General features: G+C 40.0%; 1 long non-coding RNA gene across 1 annotated transcript in view; it reads right to left on the bottom strand.

Annotated features, from left to right (window-relative positions):
• LOC110129013 (uncharacterized) overlaps positions 1-15,229 on the bottom strand; it is a 71,052-nt gene that overhangs the window by 9,711 nt on the left and 46,112 nt on the right. The window lies entirely within an intron of this gene.

The following is a 15,229-nucleotide window of genomic DNA, read 5'->3' on the forward strand; positions in this document are numbered from 1 at the left end:
ACCAAAGTCATACAGTTGGCTAATAAACACATGAAAAGATGCTTAACATCGCTCATTATCAGAGAAATGCAAATCAAAATTACAATGAGGTATTGATGGCTTATGGTGAACGATGTAGGATTCACGATCTCTGAAGAAGATTTAGCTTCCGGATCAGGGACCAGGCTTGATTACTCAGAGCTTTTATGTGGCAAAAGTTTTAGTCCAGTGAAGGACAGAGAAAACTTCTGACATAGAAGAGGGATGGAGAATGCCCCTCTCACTAGTTTTATCAAGGCCTTCTGTATTTTTACCAGACCCACTCCCACAACATGTATCTTAATACAATAAGATTAGTCAGAAGGTTCCTGTTAAGGAGACACATGTCCTCAAGCAAGATGCACTGTTATCAGATAATTATTAGCACAGAGCTTAAGGAAAACACACCCTTCTGCAAGAGAGTTGTTTTGTTATGTAATCATTAGCTCTGGGCTTAAAGAAAAGTCTTCTGTAACTAAGAGGAAGGAGTGTAGGGAAAAAAAATATGTGTCCCTTTCTCCTCCTTGAGAGCCCTGGACCCCTTCCTCCTTGAGGGCCCCTGACTCCTTATCAACCTACCCAAGAATGAACTCTGTCAGTATCATTTCACACCAGTCAGAATGACCATCACCAAAGAGTCTACAAACAGTAAATGCTGGAGAGGGTGTAGAGTAAAAGGGAGTCCTCTTACACTCTTGGTGGGAATGCAAACTGATACAACCACTCTAGAGAACAGTATGGAGATTCCTTTAAAAACTAGGAATAAAACTACCATATGACCCAGCAATTCTTCTACTGGGCATATACCCTGAGGAAAGCATAATTGAAAAAGATGCTTGTACCCCAATGTTCAATGAAGCACTATTTACAATAGCTAGGACATGGAAGCAGCCTAGATGTGTTCATCAGCAGGTGAATAGATAAGGAAGTTGTGGAGCTATACACAATGGAATATTACTCAGCTGTAAAAAGGAGTGCATTTAAGTCAGTTCTAGTGAGGTGAATGAACCTAGAGCCTATTATACAGAGTGAAGTAAGTCAGAAAGAGAAAGACAAATATCATGTATTAATGCATATATATGGAATCTAGAAAGATCATACTGATGCTCCTACATGCAGGGAAACAAAGGAGACAGAGACAGAAAGAACAGACATTTGGACTCAGTGGGAGAAGAAGAAGGTGGGATGATTTGAGAGAATAGTATCGAAACATACACGTTATCATATGTAAAACAGATAGCCAGTGGGAGTTTGATGTATGATTCAGGGAACCCAAAGCCGGTAGGTACTCTGTTTCCACCTGGAGTGGTGGGGAGGAAGATGGGAGGGGGTTTCAGGAGGGAGGGGTCACGTATGCCTATGGCTGCTTCATGTTGATATATGGCAGAGGCCATCACAGTATTGTAAAGTAATTATCCTCCAATTAAAATAAATAATTTTTTTTTAAAAAAAGAGTGACACAAAGTAGACATGAGTAGGTAGATGATAGAAAGTTGACAGAGAAAGAGATGCAGAAATAGAGAGGTAGAGAGATCTTAAAATAATAATAATGCTGATCTAAATCTCCAGAAGACATATTTCAGCCATAGGCTACTAGCTTAGTTTCTATATGGTTACAGAACTGAATGTAATCAAAAGAGCAGATCAACTTGCTGCCATTCTGCTAACCACTAAACAATAAATATGCTTCCATCAGGTGAGTTGAATGCAGCAACATGACTAAATTAAGCCACATTCATTTCCCACCTTGTTTGTATATTACTTTCCAGATAGAGCCATCTTCCCAGAAAAAAAATCTCATGCTGATGACCCTGGGATGTGTATTTATGGCCTCTAAAGTTGTTCAGTCATCAGACCAGATGGTTATTTCCTCCTTTTAAGATTTTGGAATAATTTATGAATCTGAATAAACTGTTCACATGTATAAAAAAATTCACTTATGTATTATTTTTCGCTGCGCTGGGCCTTCGTTGCTGAACTTGGGCTCTCTCTACTTGTGGCTGGTGGGGGCTCCTCTCTAGTTGTGGTGTGCAGGCTTCTCACTGCGGCGGCTCCTCTTGTGCAGGGCACAGGCCCTAGGCAGGCAGGGTTCCCAGTAGCAGCAGCACAGACTCAGTAGTTGCAGCTACTCTCGGGCTCTCTGGGCTCTGAGCGTGGGCTCGGTATTTGTGAGGAACGCGGCATGTGGAAATCTTCCTGGACCGGGAATCAAACTTCTGTCCCCTGCAATGGCAGGAGAATTCTGATCCACAGTACCACCGGGAAAAGTTCCAGTGCCTTTTCTTGTCCACAGGTTTTTAAAACTTATTAGATGATGTGTGCCCTTTATTTTGTCTATTGATGAATGTTTGTGTGTCCATTTCAATATCAGTCTGTTCTCCATGGTTGATTGTCCACAATGATCTCTCTTAACATACTCCAATTTATTGCTGTCTCCACAACTCTATTTTCAAAGTGTGTATCTCCGAAACGTGAACTTCAACTCCTTTGTATTGTTAGCAGCAACTGAAACAGTTGACTACTTCTCCCTTCTTTCGACTCTCATGTCATACTGACCCTTGGTTTTCTTCTCAGGCTCCTCCATTCAACTTTAAAATGTCAGAGTGTCCTAGGACTTGGTCACAGTTCTTGTCTTCTCATGTCTACCCTCTCCCGTTGACTGACAGCACACAGTTCCATGGTTTTGAACCAATGAGTTCCAGATCTAAAACTCCAGCATATATTTCTCCTCTGGATTCCAGTCTGATATATAAACTGCTTACTCCACCAATGGAATGTAATAAGCATCTCAAATTTTACATATCCACAACCAGACTCTTTTTCTCCTCATAATCCTGCTGTCCCTCCATTTTCTTGTTTCACTACTGAGAAATCTGTATGCAGGTCAAGAAGCAACAGTTAGAATTGGACATGAAACAACAGACTGGCTACAAATCAGGAAAGGAGTACATCAAGGCTGTATACTGTCACCCTGTTTGTTTAACTTATATGCAGAATACATCATGAAAAATGCCTGGCTGGATGAAGCACAAGCTGGAATCAAGATTGCTGGGAGAAATATCAATAATCTCAGATATGCAGATGACACCACTCTTATGGCAGAAAGAGAAGAACTAAAGAGCCTCCTGATGAAACTGAAAGAGGAGAGTAAAAAAGTTGGCTTAAAATTCAACATTCAGAAAACTAAGATCATGGCATCCGGTCCCATCACTTCATGGGAAATAGATGGGGAAACAGTAACAGACTTTATTTTGGGGCTCCAAAATCACTGCAGATGGTAACTGCAGCCATGAAATTAAAAGACACTTGCTCTTTGGAAGAAAAGCTATGACCAACCTAGACAGCATAGTAAAAAGCAGAGACATTACTTTGCCATCAAAGGTTCATTTAGTCAAAGCTATGGTTTTTTCAGTAGTCATGTATGGATGTGAGAGTTGGACTATAAAGAAAGCTGAGCACCAAAGAAAGGATGCTTTTGAACTGTGGTATTTGAGAAGACTCTTGAGAGCCTCTTGAACTACAAGGAGATCCAACCAGTCTATCCTAAAGGAAATCAGTCCTGAATATTCATTGGAAGCACTAATGCTGAAGCTGAAACTCCAATACTTTGGCCACCTGATTCAAAGAAATGACTCATTGGAAAAGACTCTTATGCTGGGAAAGACTTAAGGCAGGATGAGAAGGGGATGACAGAGGATGAGATGGTTGGGTGGCATCACCAACTCGATGGACATTAGTTTGAGTAAGCTCTGGGAGTTGGTGACGGACAGGGAAGCCTGGCATGCTACAGTCTTTGATGTCACAGTCAGACACAACTGAGTGACTGAACTGAATGTCACCATCATCTACCAAAATGCCTATACTAAAAACACTGACTACATCAGAGTCATCTTTAATTCTTCTCTTTTTCTCACCAGTGCCCTCAAATCCCTATCCCAAACCACTGTTTCATCATCTTATTTCTTCTACCTTTACCTAAAAACAGTTCACTAAAGCATATGTCAAGCTTTGGTGACCTTGAATATGTACAATAGAAATTTCCAAGTTAATGTCCAACTTCAGACAATCTGTATTGCAAATCTGACTCACAAATAGGCACAAGCAAAGGACTGCTCATCAGGTTAACTAGTCTTTCCCTTCACTAAGAGATGGTTGGCATCCTAGTTATGCATTTCATCTACATAGGTCATCTCGTTACCAAATAATAGAAAGTTTTCTTAGACACTTATCAGTAATTATTACGCTGGATTTTTTTCTCTTTTCTTTTTCTTTTCTTCAATTCTCAAATTGTTCTCCCTGTCAATTATTATAAGAATTCTGCATCTCTAAGTTGCTTTTTCTCGGTTCTGTCCCTCAGACTGAACAAAAGAAAAGTTATTTTAAGAATTCTTTATCAATTCCAAACACTTTCAAAACTTCCTGATTGATATTAAAGAAAACAGCTCAGTAATGATCCAGTCTCAATTTACTGATTTAACTAAGTAATCTGCCAACTAAGGAAAGGACCATCACCATTACATTTCTTATACAACAGTCTTGTGCCATTTCCTCCAAATCTCTAGCCAATTTACCTCAAAATTCAATTTTTTAAAAATGTTTGAAGTATAGGAATAGAATCAACAATATGTGGTGCCAACAAATGATCCTAGCAAAATATTTGAACACTTTACAAAGAAAATCACAGAATTCTATCAACCACTTCCTCCTCACACTAACATGAATGGGGTGCTCCTTCTCTACTGTCTCACCCCCACCTTGAGACTGTGTGGTGGAGACCTGTCAAGTATTCTTGTCCTATCCTAAACAAATATCTAGAAAAGGTTGAGAGGAAGGGTCTGGGAAGAGGGTGGGAAGGGGAGTATTATAGAACTAAGAATGCTGAAGAAAAGGATTTGTAAATCTATATACAAGTGACTCTCTTGTGGACCAGTGGTTAAGATTTCATCTTCCAATGCAGAAGGTACAAGCTTGATTCCTGGTCAGGGGCTAAGATCCCACATGCCTCATGGCTCAAAAACGTAAAAACAATAGAAGCAACATTATAACAAATTCAATAAAGACTTTAGAAATGGTCCACATCAAAAAAAAAAAAAATTAAAGTCAGGACCTTTCTCTAATGGGGATCTGTTCACTTAAAAAAAAAAAAAATCCATGTATGAAGTCCTGGGCAAAGTCCCAAGAGGCCAATATGTAAAGCCAACCATAATCAACAGCAGATGATTTGAGATTTGAACTCTGGTGAGGACTATCATCCAGGTTTCACATCAGCCTCCAGGTCGCACACATGAAGCATACCAGAATAGAATTTAAAAGGCTTTAAAAACTAAATTGATATTGGAACCACAAACCACAGAAGTGGGCCAGGCTGTGTGTTCTGAACCTAAACCTGTTAACTGCCAGCTAAAATAGAAGATCTAAATAAGAACCAGAGTGTCATAACATTATACTCAAAATGTGCAGGACAAAATCCAAAATTTTTGTCGTATGAAGAACTAGGAAAATCTCAACTCAAATGAGAAAAGAAAATCAACAGATGCCAACACCAAGACGACACAAATGTTGGAATTATCCAACAAGAATTTTAAAGCAGCTATCATCAAAAGGATCCAACAGGCAACTGCAATCACTCTGAAACAAATGGAAGAATAAATAATCTCAGCAAAGACATAAAAGATGCAAAACGAATCCAATGCAAATTGCAGAACTTAAAAATGTGATAACTGAAAGAAAAAGCTCACTAGATGACTTGTGGTAGGTAAGATAAGGCCCTGAAAATGTCCACATCCTAATCCCTGGAACTTGTGAGGTGTTTTGGCAAAGGGCAACTAAAATTCTGAATGAAATGATGGTTGCCTTGAGATGATCCTCTTGAAATGGGAAGATCATCTTAGATTACCTGGATGGGCCACATATTATCATAGGGACTTTAAAAGTAGAAGAGGGAGACAGAAAGGTCAGAGTCAAGAAGCGGAAATTGGAATGTGATGGATAGCTTTGAAGGAGAAAGGGGCTGCAAGCCAGAGGATGTGGGCCACCCCTAGAAGCTGGGAGAGACAAGGATACAGATTCTCCTCGGAGCTTTCAGAAGGGAACATAGCTTTGCCAACACCCTGATTTTGGTTCTGAGAGATTCGTGTTGGAGTTTGACCTAAAAAAATACACAATCACAAGATAGGGTTATGGGATTAAAAGATCCAAACTACTATGTATAAAATAGGCAAGCAACAAGGCTATATTATTCAGAAAAGGGAAATATATCCATTATTTTGTAATAACTTTAAATGGAGTATAATCTCAAGGGGTTTATAAAAACAAGCACCAACTAGATTTGGCCTAGGGGTCATAGTTTGTCGATGCCAGAATTAGAACATGAATAAGCCTCACAACCATATTGAGGGAAAAAAAGTTATTGAAGAATAGATATAGTGTGGAACTATTCAACAAGATTAAAAAACATACAAAACAATATTATTTACTCATATACACACATAATCATACATAGATGTACATACACACATAGATGTAAATGTACAGAAATTAAATTACACATCCAAACTCAGAACACTAATTATTTCTGATAGTAGGAAAACAATGAAGGACCTCAATAATCTTGGTTATATTTATTTCTTAAATTGGATTTTTAATGTGTATTACATAAACTGTAATTTTGCATGCATTTGACATATTTCATAATATTGAAACTTTCTTGGTAGATTTTTTTTCTCTGCTAAGTAAGGGATGACTCTTCAGGTTATCAAGGGATGTATGGATTGTCCTCAGTGGATGGACAGTAGGTTCCCAGGTTCATCCTTCTTCAGGGTTTATACACTTGTCCCATATATTAAAGGTGAGGGTTTGAAAACACTTGGTTTTCTGCAACCCAGGAAAGCATGTTCAATTCATCATTGTGCCTGTGTCGAGGAAGCTTGGCTTTCATCTCAACAATAACTGTCTAGAAATTTTCCAAAAGTCTGTGATGAAAGAGACCCAGACCCTCAGCTTCTCCCATCACTGCCATCTCCCAACACACATGATCACTTGCTCAGTCATGTGAGATTTGGATTTTTAAGGTGACACCTCCAATTCACAAGGATGTCCTTTTCTAATGCTCCGAATGCTGTCTTAGCCACCATCACATAGCTACTGTCACATCGAGTTCTAGGACCTTCCACTTGCTTCTGTTCATTTACTCTCTTTAAACTTTGAAGTAAGGGTCAGAGTATGGCAAAAACACAATATGGAAAGAAAATATGAGACAAGATCTGGCACAAACCTCTCAAACTACAGCAGATAGCAGGCTAGAAGGCAGGCCCAGTCTAAGTGCAAGAGCAGCTGGGCAAGAAGACAAGTGTCATGCCCAAAGAAGGGCCATGGGTCAGGCAACGGTGGACATTAAGACTTCCAAGGGATAGACACATCCCGGGAAGGAAAGTAGACCAAGGTAGTGGAAAACCCAGATGGGTAGCACATTGGATTGAGGGTGACAAGTGTCATCAACAGGGAGCTTCAAACCTAGCAATCAAGGCAGTAGCTGCAGGATTGGGTGTCAGAAGCAGAGATGCCTGGACTCACTTGAGGATGGCAAGGTGGCGAGAACCGAAACAGGGCTCAGGTCTCAGCAGTGAAGCACGTGGGAGCCCAGGGACGTCACAGGGCTCTGGGAAGCTGGATTATTCAGTTTCTGTGGGATAAAGCAATGGAACTGTTTAAATCTTGCCCGTCTGCTGTCTGATTCGGTCCAAGAACCAGGGCAGATCTCAATGAATGGCAGGGCCCAGCTCAGCTCCTGTGACCTGGGGAAGGTCACAGGAAAAGAAAAGGGAAGGCAGTTGCCTTTCCTCTTCTTACATTTGTCAGTTTCCTCCCACCTCTCTCCCTCCCACCCCCATCCAGGTATTCATTATTTGTACTAACATCTGCAGCACATTTTTGAGATTCACTGCTGGTACAAAGAAAGCATCCCAAAATAAAGTCGTGCTATTGTATTTTTCTTTACTGGAGCATCTTGGTTCGAAAATTGCTTAAGTTTTGGAAATGTCTCTCCATCCGGCATGATTAATGTGATACATACAGAAGAGCAGCAGAGTGAGTGGAGAATTAGAGTTGGTGCCAGTTCACCTCGAGGCATTTATCTTTGCTTTTTTTTTCCCCCCTGGTGCCTGCGCTGAGCCTGAGGGTAAACTGACACTTTTTTTTCTTTTTTTAACAAATTAAGCTTCATTTTCCTTCCCGCATGTGTGTTAAGAACCTTGAAGGGAATGAGCTTTGTCTGCAACCTCCAGTACCAGCTGCTGCGGCAGGAAAGAAAGAGGTGACAATTTCCCGCAGATTCCAAATGAGTGTTTTAATGGGACTGTGGTGGAGGTAACAAGCACAAAGATATTGTGCTGCCAGGAAAAAGCAGGTTCTCTCTTCCCCCTAGCCTTGTGCTACATGATGTAACATTTAGCTTCTGGCTTAACGTGGCATCTCTTCCCAGCTTTGATTTATTCCCACTTTTGCAAATCACAGAGGTATGTTACAGGAGATGCATTTAGAGCTGTTGTTATAGTTCATTGAGGAGGCAGGCTGTTATCCCCCACCGGAGGAGAATCTCTCGTGTGGCAGGGTGAGTGACCTAGAATTAAAGGGGGGAAAAAAGGTGGACGAGAGAGAGACTGAAAGAGGGCAGGAATGTAGATGTTAGGCTAGGATGAAATTGTATTTACCTTGATTGAAAACTCTTTTATTATGAACATAATTTAGATCAGAATGGAAAATAAAACGCCTGGGATCCTTGCCTGGCCGGGAGTGTTGCTGAGTACACAGCCGCTACAATAATGTAAGTGCATATGTGATGACTGTGTTATTGTGTTTATATACGAAGGCATTATGCTCCATCAAAGGGAATGAAAAATGTCTCCATGGGTTTGCTCAGTCAGCTTCTTTAGCAGAAAATGCTTGGAGGTGTGGAATAGTAACAATGGCCAAAATGCAGAGTCTCAAAGAACTATGCAGGCTTATGTTAAAGTCACATAGCCATCTGAAACAAGTGACATGATGACCAGACCCTGGCCTCCTCGGAACAACTAATCCTGTATTATGTCATGGGTCCAAGTGCTCCCTGAGCATGAATTATGCCCACAGCTGCTGAGTTGGGCAAAATGATGTGTAAGACAGCAGTGCTGTCTGCAAGGAGATTATAGTCCAGTTGGGCAGGAAAAACACTTCCAAAGAGAGAATTAGAATTGCAGGGAGAAGGTGTGGATTTCAAATGAGTTGCTGCAATGATCCAGATTCTAATGGAAAGTGAAGTGAAGTGAAAGTCGCTCAGTCGTATCTGACTCTTTGCTACCCGTGGACTATACAGTCCATGGAATTCTCCAGGCCAGAATACTGGAGTGGGTAGCCTTTCCCTTCTCCAGGGGATCTTCCCAACCCAGGGATCGAACCCAGGTCTCCCACATTGCAGGTGGATTTGTTACCAGCTGAACCACAGGGAAGCCCAAGAATACTGGAGTGGATAGCCTATCCTTTCCCCAGTGGATTTTCCCGGCCCAGGAATCAAACTGGGGTCTCCTGCATTGTAGGCAGATTCTTGACCAACTGAGCTATTAGGGTCTAATGGGAAATGTTCTAGGAATTTAGCCACTCTCTCCAGAATGCCTGTGAGTATGTGTATTTATCTCTATATTAACATTTTATTTACATAAATGATATATATTTCACCTTCTTTTCCTCACACACTCAATTAGGAAGTCTCCATTTCCTTATTTCTATGACTTTCTCCACATCAAAGATACACTTTGGACCACAGAACTGAGCTAGTAAAGGTATTTGTGTTCGTGTCCCACTCTCAGCAGTGTAGAGGAGCCTCTAGATGTTTTCCTTGTCAATTCAAGTCATAATTGACCCCCCGCAGCCCACCCCATGCCCTGCACGCTAGTGACCAGTACTAGTGCTGGACGTTGAGTACAGCTCAGAGGAGGGCAAAGAAAATAATCAGCTCTGAGAGTCACTCTGTGCTAGAACCATGGGATGATGCTAAATGTTTCACTTGTTATCACATCTCAACCACAGAATTTCCACATGAGCAGGGACCTTGTCTTATAATCAATACTCTTATCCTCTCTTCCTAGTTCTGGGCTTGGCAGATAGAACACGCTCAGTAAACATCTGTTCAGTGAATGAATGGATGGATGGATCTTTATAGCAAAATCTGTGAAGCAAGTATCATTACCCCATCTTTCTGGCGATGAAACTTCAACTCAAAAATTGAACCATCTGCACTTGGTCACACAACACATCGAGACGATTACCCGTATTCAAGGCTGATTAGGTCTGACTCCAAAGACCAGCTTCTTTCCTCATAAATACTGTTGCTGAAAGACAAAAGACCTAAGCCTGACCTCAGAGGGCTTACCATCAGATAGGGAAACAACAATTAACAAACGGCCTGAGGCAGGCTGTGCCAGCATCCTTTATCTGGCAGTAGCTGCTAACCCACTCACTCTCTCGTCTATACCATAAAGGTCAGGAAAGTATTTACTAGCACACTTGATTTTGTCTACCCATGTTTTTCCAGGCCAAAAAGAGTAAGAATGTAAGCAAAAACTTTAAATTTCTGATTCCAGTGTACACTTTTTTTCTTCTGATTTTGCACTTATAAATTCCTATCAGATGGGTCTGGAATACCCAGAGTAGTTCTCAGCCATTTTCCTCTCTTCTTGTGCCAGCTCACTGTGGTGACAATATATTACTTGTAAAAGATCAACCATGCTTCTGACCTGAGTTAAAGACATGGCTGATAGGAGGCAGGATAAGAGGGATTTAAACACAGAGTCCGGGGTGCCATTCTGCCATTCAGATGCCAGTTAAATTTGTAAAATGACCACAGTTGTGAGGCTCAGATGACAAATGCCTCCATAGGAAGATCAGATTCTTACCACCTTAACCCAGTGATAAATTTTAGTATCACTCACAGTGCACCAACCAGAAATTAGGTACCACCCATTGTAATTAAAATGAAATACACAACGACACCTATGGCGTATTCTTGCCGGAATGTTTAACCTAAATCTGATTGGGTCTTTCCATACAGGGCATAGAGAATAGGTTGTTAGATGGCACCACAGAAGACAGTCAGACACATACAGAAGGAAGGCCATTTTAAAGATAATGGACCTGGTCTCTTCAAGCCAGAGTCATGATTGTTAAAAAAAGAAAAGCAATGCTGAACTGTAAAAATAAACGAATAAAATGAAACAGAGGATGGGAGGATTTTTCTAGATCAAGAGATATTTAAAGAAACATAGTAAATGTGACAATTTAAATCTGGTTTAAACAAAAGAGCTATAAAGATATTTGTGGGGAAGAATTGGGGAAATCTGGATATACACTAAGTTTTAGATACTAGAGAATTGTCAAGGATGATAATAATGTTCTAGCTATGTAGAAAATGTCCTTATATTTTGGAGGTGCATACTGAAGTACTTAGGAGTGTAGTGTCATGATATCTGTAACTTAAATTACTTTCACGAAAATAAAACAGATGCAAATACAGAAAAAGTATAACTATTAAATTAGATGATGGGCTTATGGATAATCCTTATTCAGACTCTACTTTTTAGTACATAAATTTTCATTAAAAAGAGAATTTAAAAGGATGATACAATGCATGTGACTTGTTGAACAGAATTCCTGGCGCACAGTATAGGCTTATGAATGTTGGCTTTTACAATGATTATTGTTTTTTATTATTTCCAGCTGCCACTGCTGCTGCTAATGTGTCTGCCAACATTACCATGAAGGCCGCTGCCCCCAAAGGCCAGACTGCTTGTGTCACTGTGGACTGCGGCCACCAGTTCCTGCCTAAGTACAAGAGCCAGTGTTGCTGAGGCCTGTATTCTCAATAACTCACATTGTTTTGTTTGGCTCAATTTTTAGATTTTGGTCACTGGAAACTGGACCAGAGAAGAGTCCGTGTGGCAGGTGCTGGGCTCAATTCAGAAACAGCTTTGAAGATACTGACGAGCCCCCTTGCTGCAGGGGTAAGCGCTGGAGGAGAGAAGGGTCCTCCCCCAGTTCTGTCTTCCCCATGAAGGGACAATGGTGGGTTTAGACTTACTTCCCCACTCACTCTTCTCTAAGAAGGAGGCTTGTGTTACCTTACTGGCAAGTTTGGGAGTAGGCACAAGTCATGGACAGCCTCTGCTGATAAGAAACACATGTGGTATGCCTTCAACGTGCTAAGGCTTGCCACAAAATCTTTCTGCCTGCAGAGGGGCCCTGCAATGTTCCCTGTGATTGGCCGGGTGTTTGTCTGGTTCGGAGATTCAGGATGGACGTACACATGGCTGATCCTAAGCCATGCTCTCCAGCAGCAAAAAGCAGAACAACAAAACACCCCCAAACTGCTATTTTCTCCTCCAGCTCCTTATTTCACTTTATTATTTGGCTTCAAACCAGATGGAAGAGAAAAGGAGTGTTACTTCCTCAAACGCCAACATCCTGGACCAAACAACATGAACTTCTAATTTTGCAGGTTCCTTCTCAGGTCCTTGAAATAACTAGGTACACGTTCTACACTCTGAGTCATGCAGGTATGCCCAGACATACCTGAATTTTGAGAAAATACAGTTGATTTTGGATTTCTGTTCTGTGTTTTAAATAAGCTCATTATACTAGTGATTAATAGCTATCAAACTTAAAGAGCTGGGCAAATGGGTTTTATATGAGTTAGAAGAAATTTTAAGTTGGAGAACATTCTGAATGAAGCTGATGAAATATGAAATTGCTATTAGTTTTCCCAAGTATTTTAATATTTCAAATTAAAAAGAGAAAGAGAACAAAGTTCCATATGCTACAAGTATAGAATTAGTAAGTCCTTCAGTAATCAATTTTTTTCTATGGTTTGGCAAAATGCTAAAGTTAACCTTGAAGTTGAAATGTCTATGACATACTGGACACCCTTCCAGTAACCATCTCACCTCTCCTTGCCTAATAATTTCAACTATCAGGAGATCCATTTCCTAGGAGGGTAAGTCACCAAGTTCATAAGATAAAAGAATTGATACAATGGATTTTTATAGGAATGGATTTTTACAAGAGCAGAAATCACCTACCCAAAGCCAAATAAACTAAAGACAATGATTTTTAATATTTACATTTTTCATTTGGTGAGATATACAAAAACTGTATCATCTTAGCTATTTTTAAGGGTAGAGTTCAGGATTATTAAGCAAATTCACATTATTGTGCAACCATCACTATCGTTCATCTTCAGAACGCTTTCATCTTGTAAAACTGAAACTCTGTCCCCATTAAATAGTTCTTCACTCCTTCCCCTGCCCCACCCCCTTGCAACCACCATTTTATTTTCTGTCTTTATGAATTTGACTAATCTAGGCCCCTCCTGTAGGTGAGATCATATTTATATTTTTGTGATGAAAGGCAATTAAGTAGCTTCTTTCCTGTCCTCCACTCATCACTTATATATGCCTTGAATGGGTATTTGCCCAGTGATTCACCCAACAATTATACCCGCACATAAGCCAAGCAATTTTACATTCAGAAGACCACCTCTTTCTACTTGACTTTTGCATCTAGCAGTCACCGTGTCAGATAAAGCCTCTGTGTCATAACCTGTTTTCTTTGTTCAAAGTTAAATTTGTAACATCCGAACACTCTCCAGCTTGTCTGCACCAGTCTCTGGATGTGGTATCGGCCTGGGTCACAGGCAGCAGACCCCAAAAAGAGGGACCAAAGGTGAACTCAGAGAACAAAAGTAAGCTGTCAGGAGTCTGGAGGCAAAACCATCAACAGAAGATGAACATCAATACGCAACATCACAGACAAAGAAGTCTCAACCGAAGTAAGACCCACCGTGCATTTTCAGGGGCACTGCTGGTGTACATGGAGATGACACATATGTCAGAGGCTGCCTGTTACCAGCAAAATGTGTCCAGTGTATGAGACATATAAAGAAAACATTCTATATTTTCTATTTTTATTAAGGGTAGAATTTGGGGTTATTAAGTACGTTAATATTAAAATAAACTAGAAATCATATTTCTTAATCATCTTATTTCTACCCAACAGAGATAGCAAATGCAAAAGCCAAATGAAACCTTACTTAATTCAAGCCTTATTTCTTCTACATAAACACCCTGCTTTATATTAAGAAACAAAATCCTGGGTCTGAGGACCCAGAGGAGAGAGAGATCTTTTCTGATGGATTGTTGTTTCTCTTATGAAGTGTGACTCTGGGAATAAGAAGTCAAAACCAGTTTGAACTTTGGAACTGAAATAGCATACACTGAATATCATGAAACCATAATTAGAAACTGTGTTCAGAAACTAATAATCCTGTATTTTTTAAACTGATATTACCATAGTAAAACTTTGTAATTAATTCTGGGTCCTGGAAGAATGAATTATTTCTCATTTTGGGAAGAGTCTGCTTTCTGCTTTTCAGTGCCTCAGATTCATCACATACCTAGTCAAGGGAGCAATTTTCAAAGTTCAAGTTTCCAAGTTCAAAGTTACAGCCCTGACAGACATAGTCATTTTCATAATCACTGAAAAAAATCTTCCATCAAAGAATTCAACAATTAAAACTTAAGATTCTGCTTCACATGAAAGTGTCACGGTCCTGAAAGTTGTATCTCTATGTGCCAGTTCTTATACCACTTAGGCACATCACTATGCCTAATATACAGTTTGTTACAGAGCCTCAGAATGTTGGAGACAGACCTGGAAGCCAACTGCAACAAATTCTTCATTTTTCAGTTGAGGAAACTTTAGGTCCAGACTGGTTTCACTCAGTTAAGGTCATCTAACTAGAATCAAAATTCCTCTTGAATCTTATTTCAATGCTATTTTCATCACACCAAACAAAAATATCTAAATAATGAGAAAAGAAGTTGATATTTAGTTAGAATCCAATTCCTAAGAAATTTCCAGAGTCATCTTGCCTTGACCAAACTTCTCCAGGATAAGGAATGCTAACTGAATGGACAGAAGCTAGTTTTGTTAGTAGATTAGACACTGGCTCAAAAATAGACTATGGGCCATGATCCATGTACCAAAATACCCACTCTAACACCTGCAGTGACCTTCATAAAACAAGATGCAACAATAAATAATTAATAATAATACTTACAGGGACTCAATTTAAATCACACCTGAGTCAAATTTAAGTTACAAAACAAACAGCTTCAGTCCAATATCC

Source organism: Odocoileus virginianus, chromosome 34 (assembly GCF_023699985.2).
Source record: "Odocoileus virginianus isolate 20LAN1187 ecotype Illinois chromosome 34, Ovbor_1.2, whole genome shotgun sequence".
In the NCBI taxonomy this organism is placed as follows: Eukaryota; Metazoa; Chordata; class Mammalia; order Artiodactyla; family Cervidae; genus Odocoileus; species Odocoileus virginianus.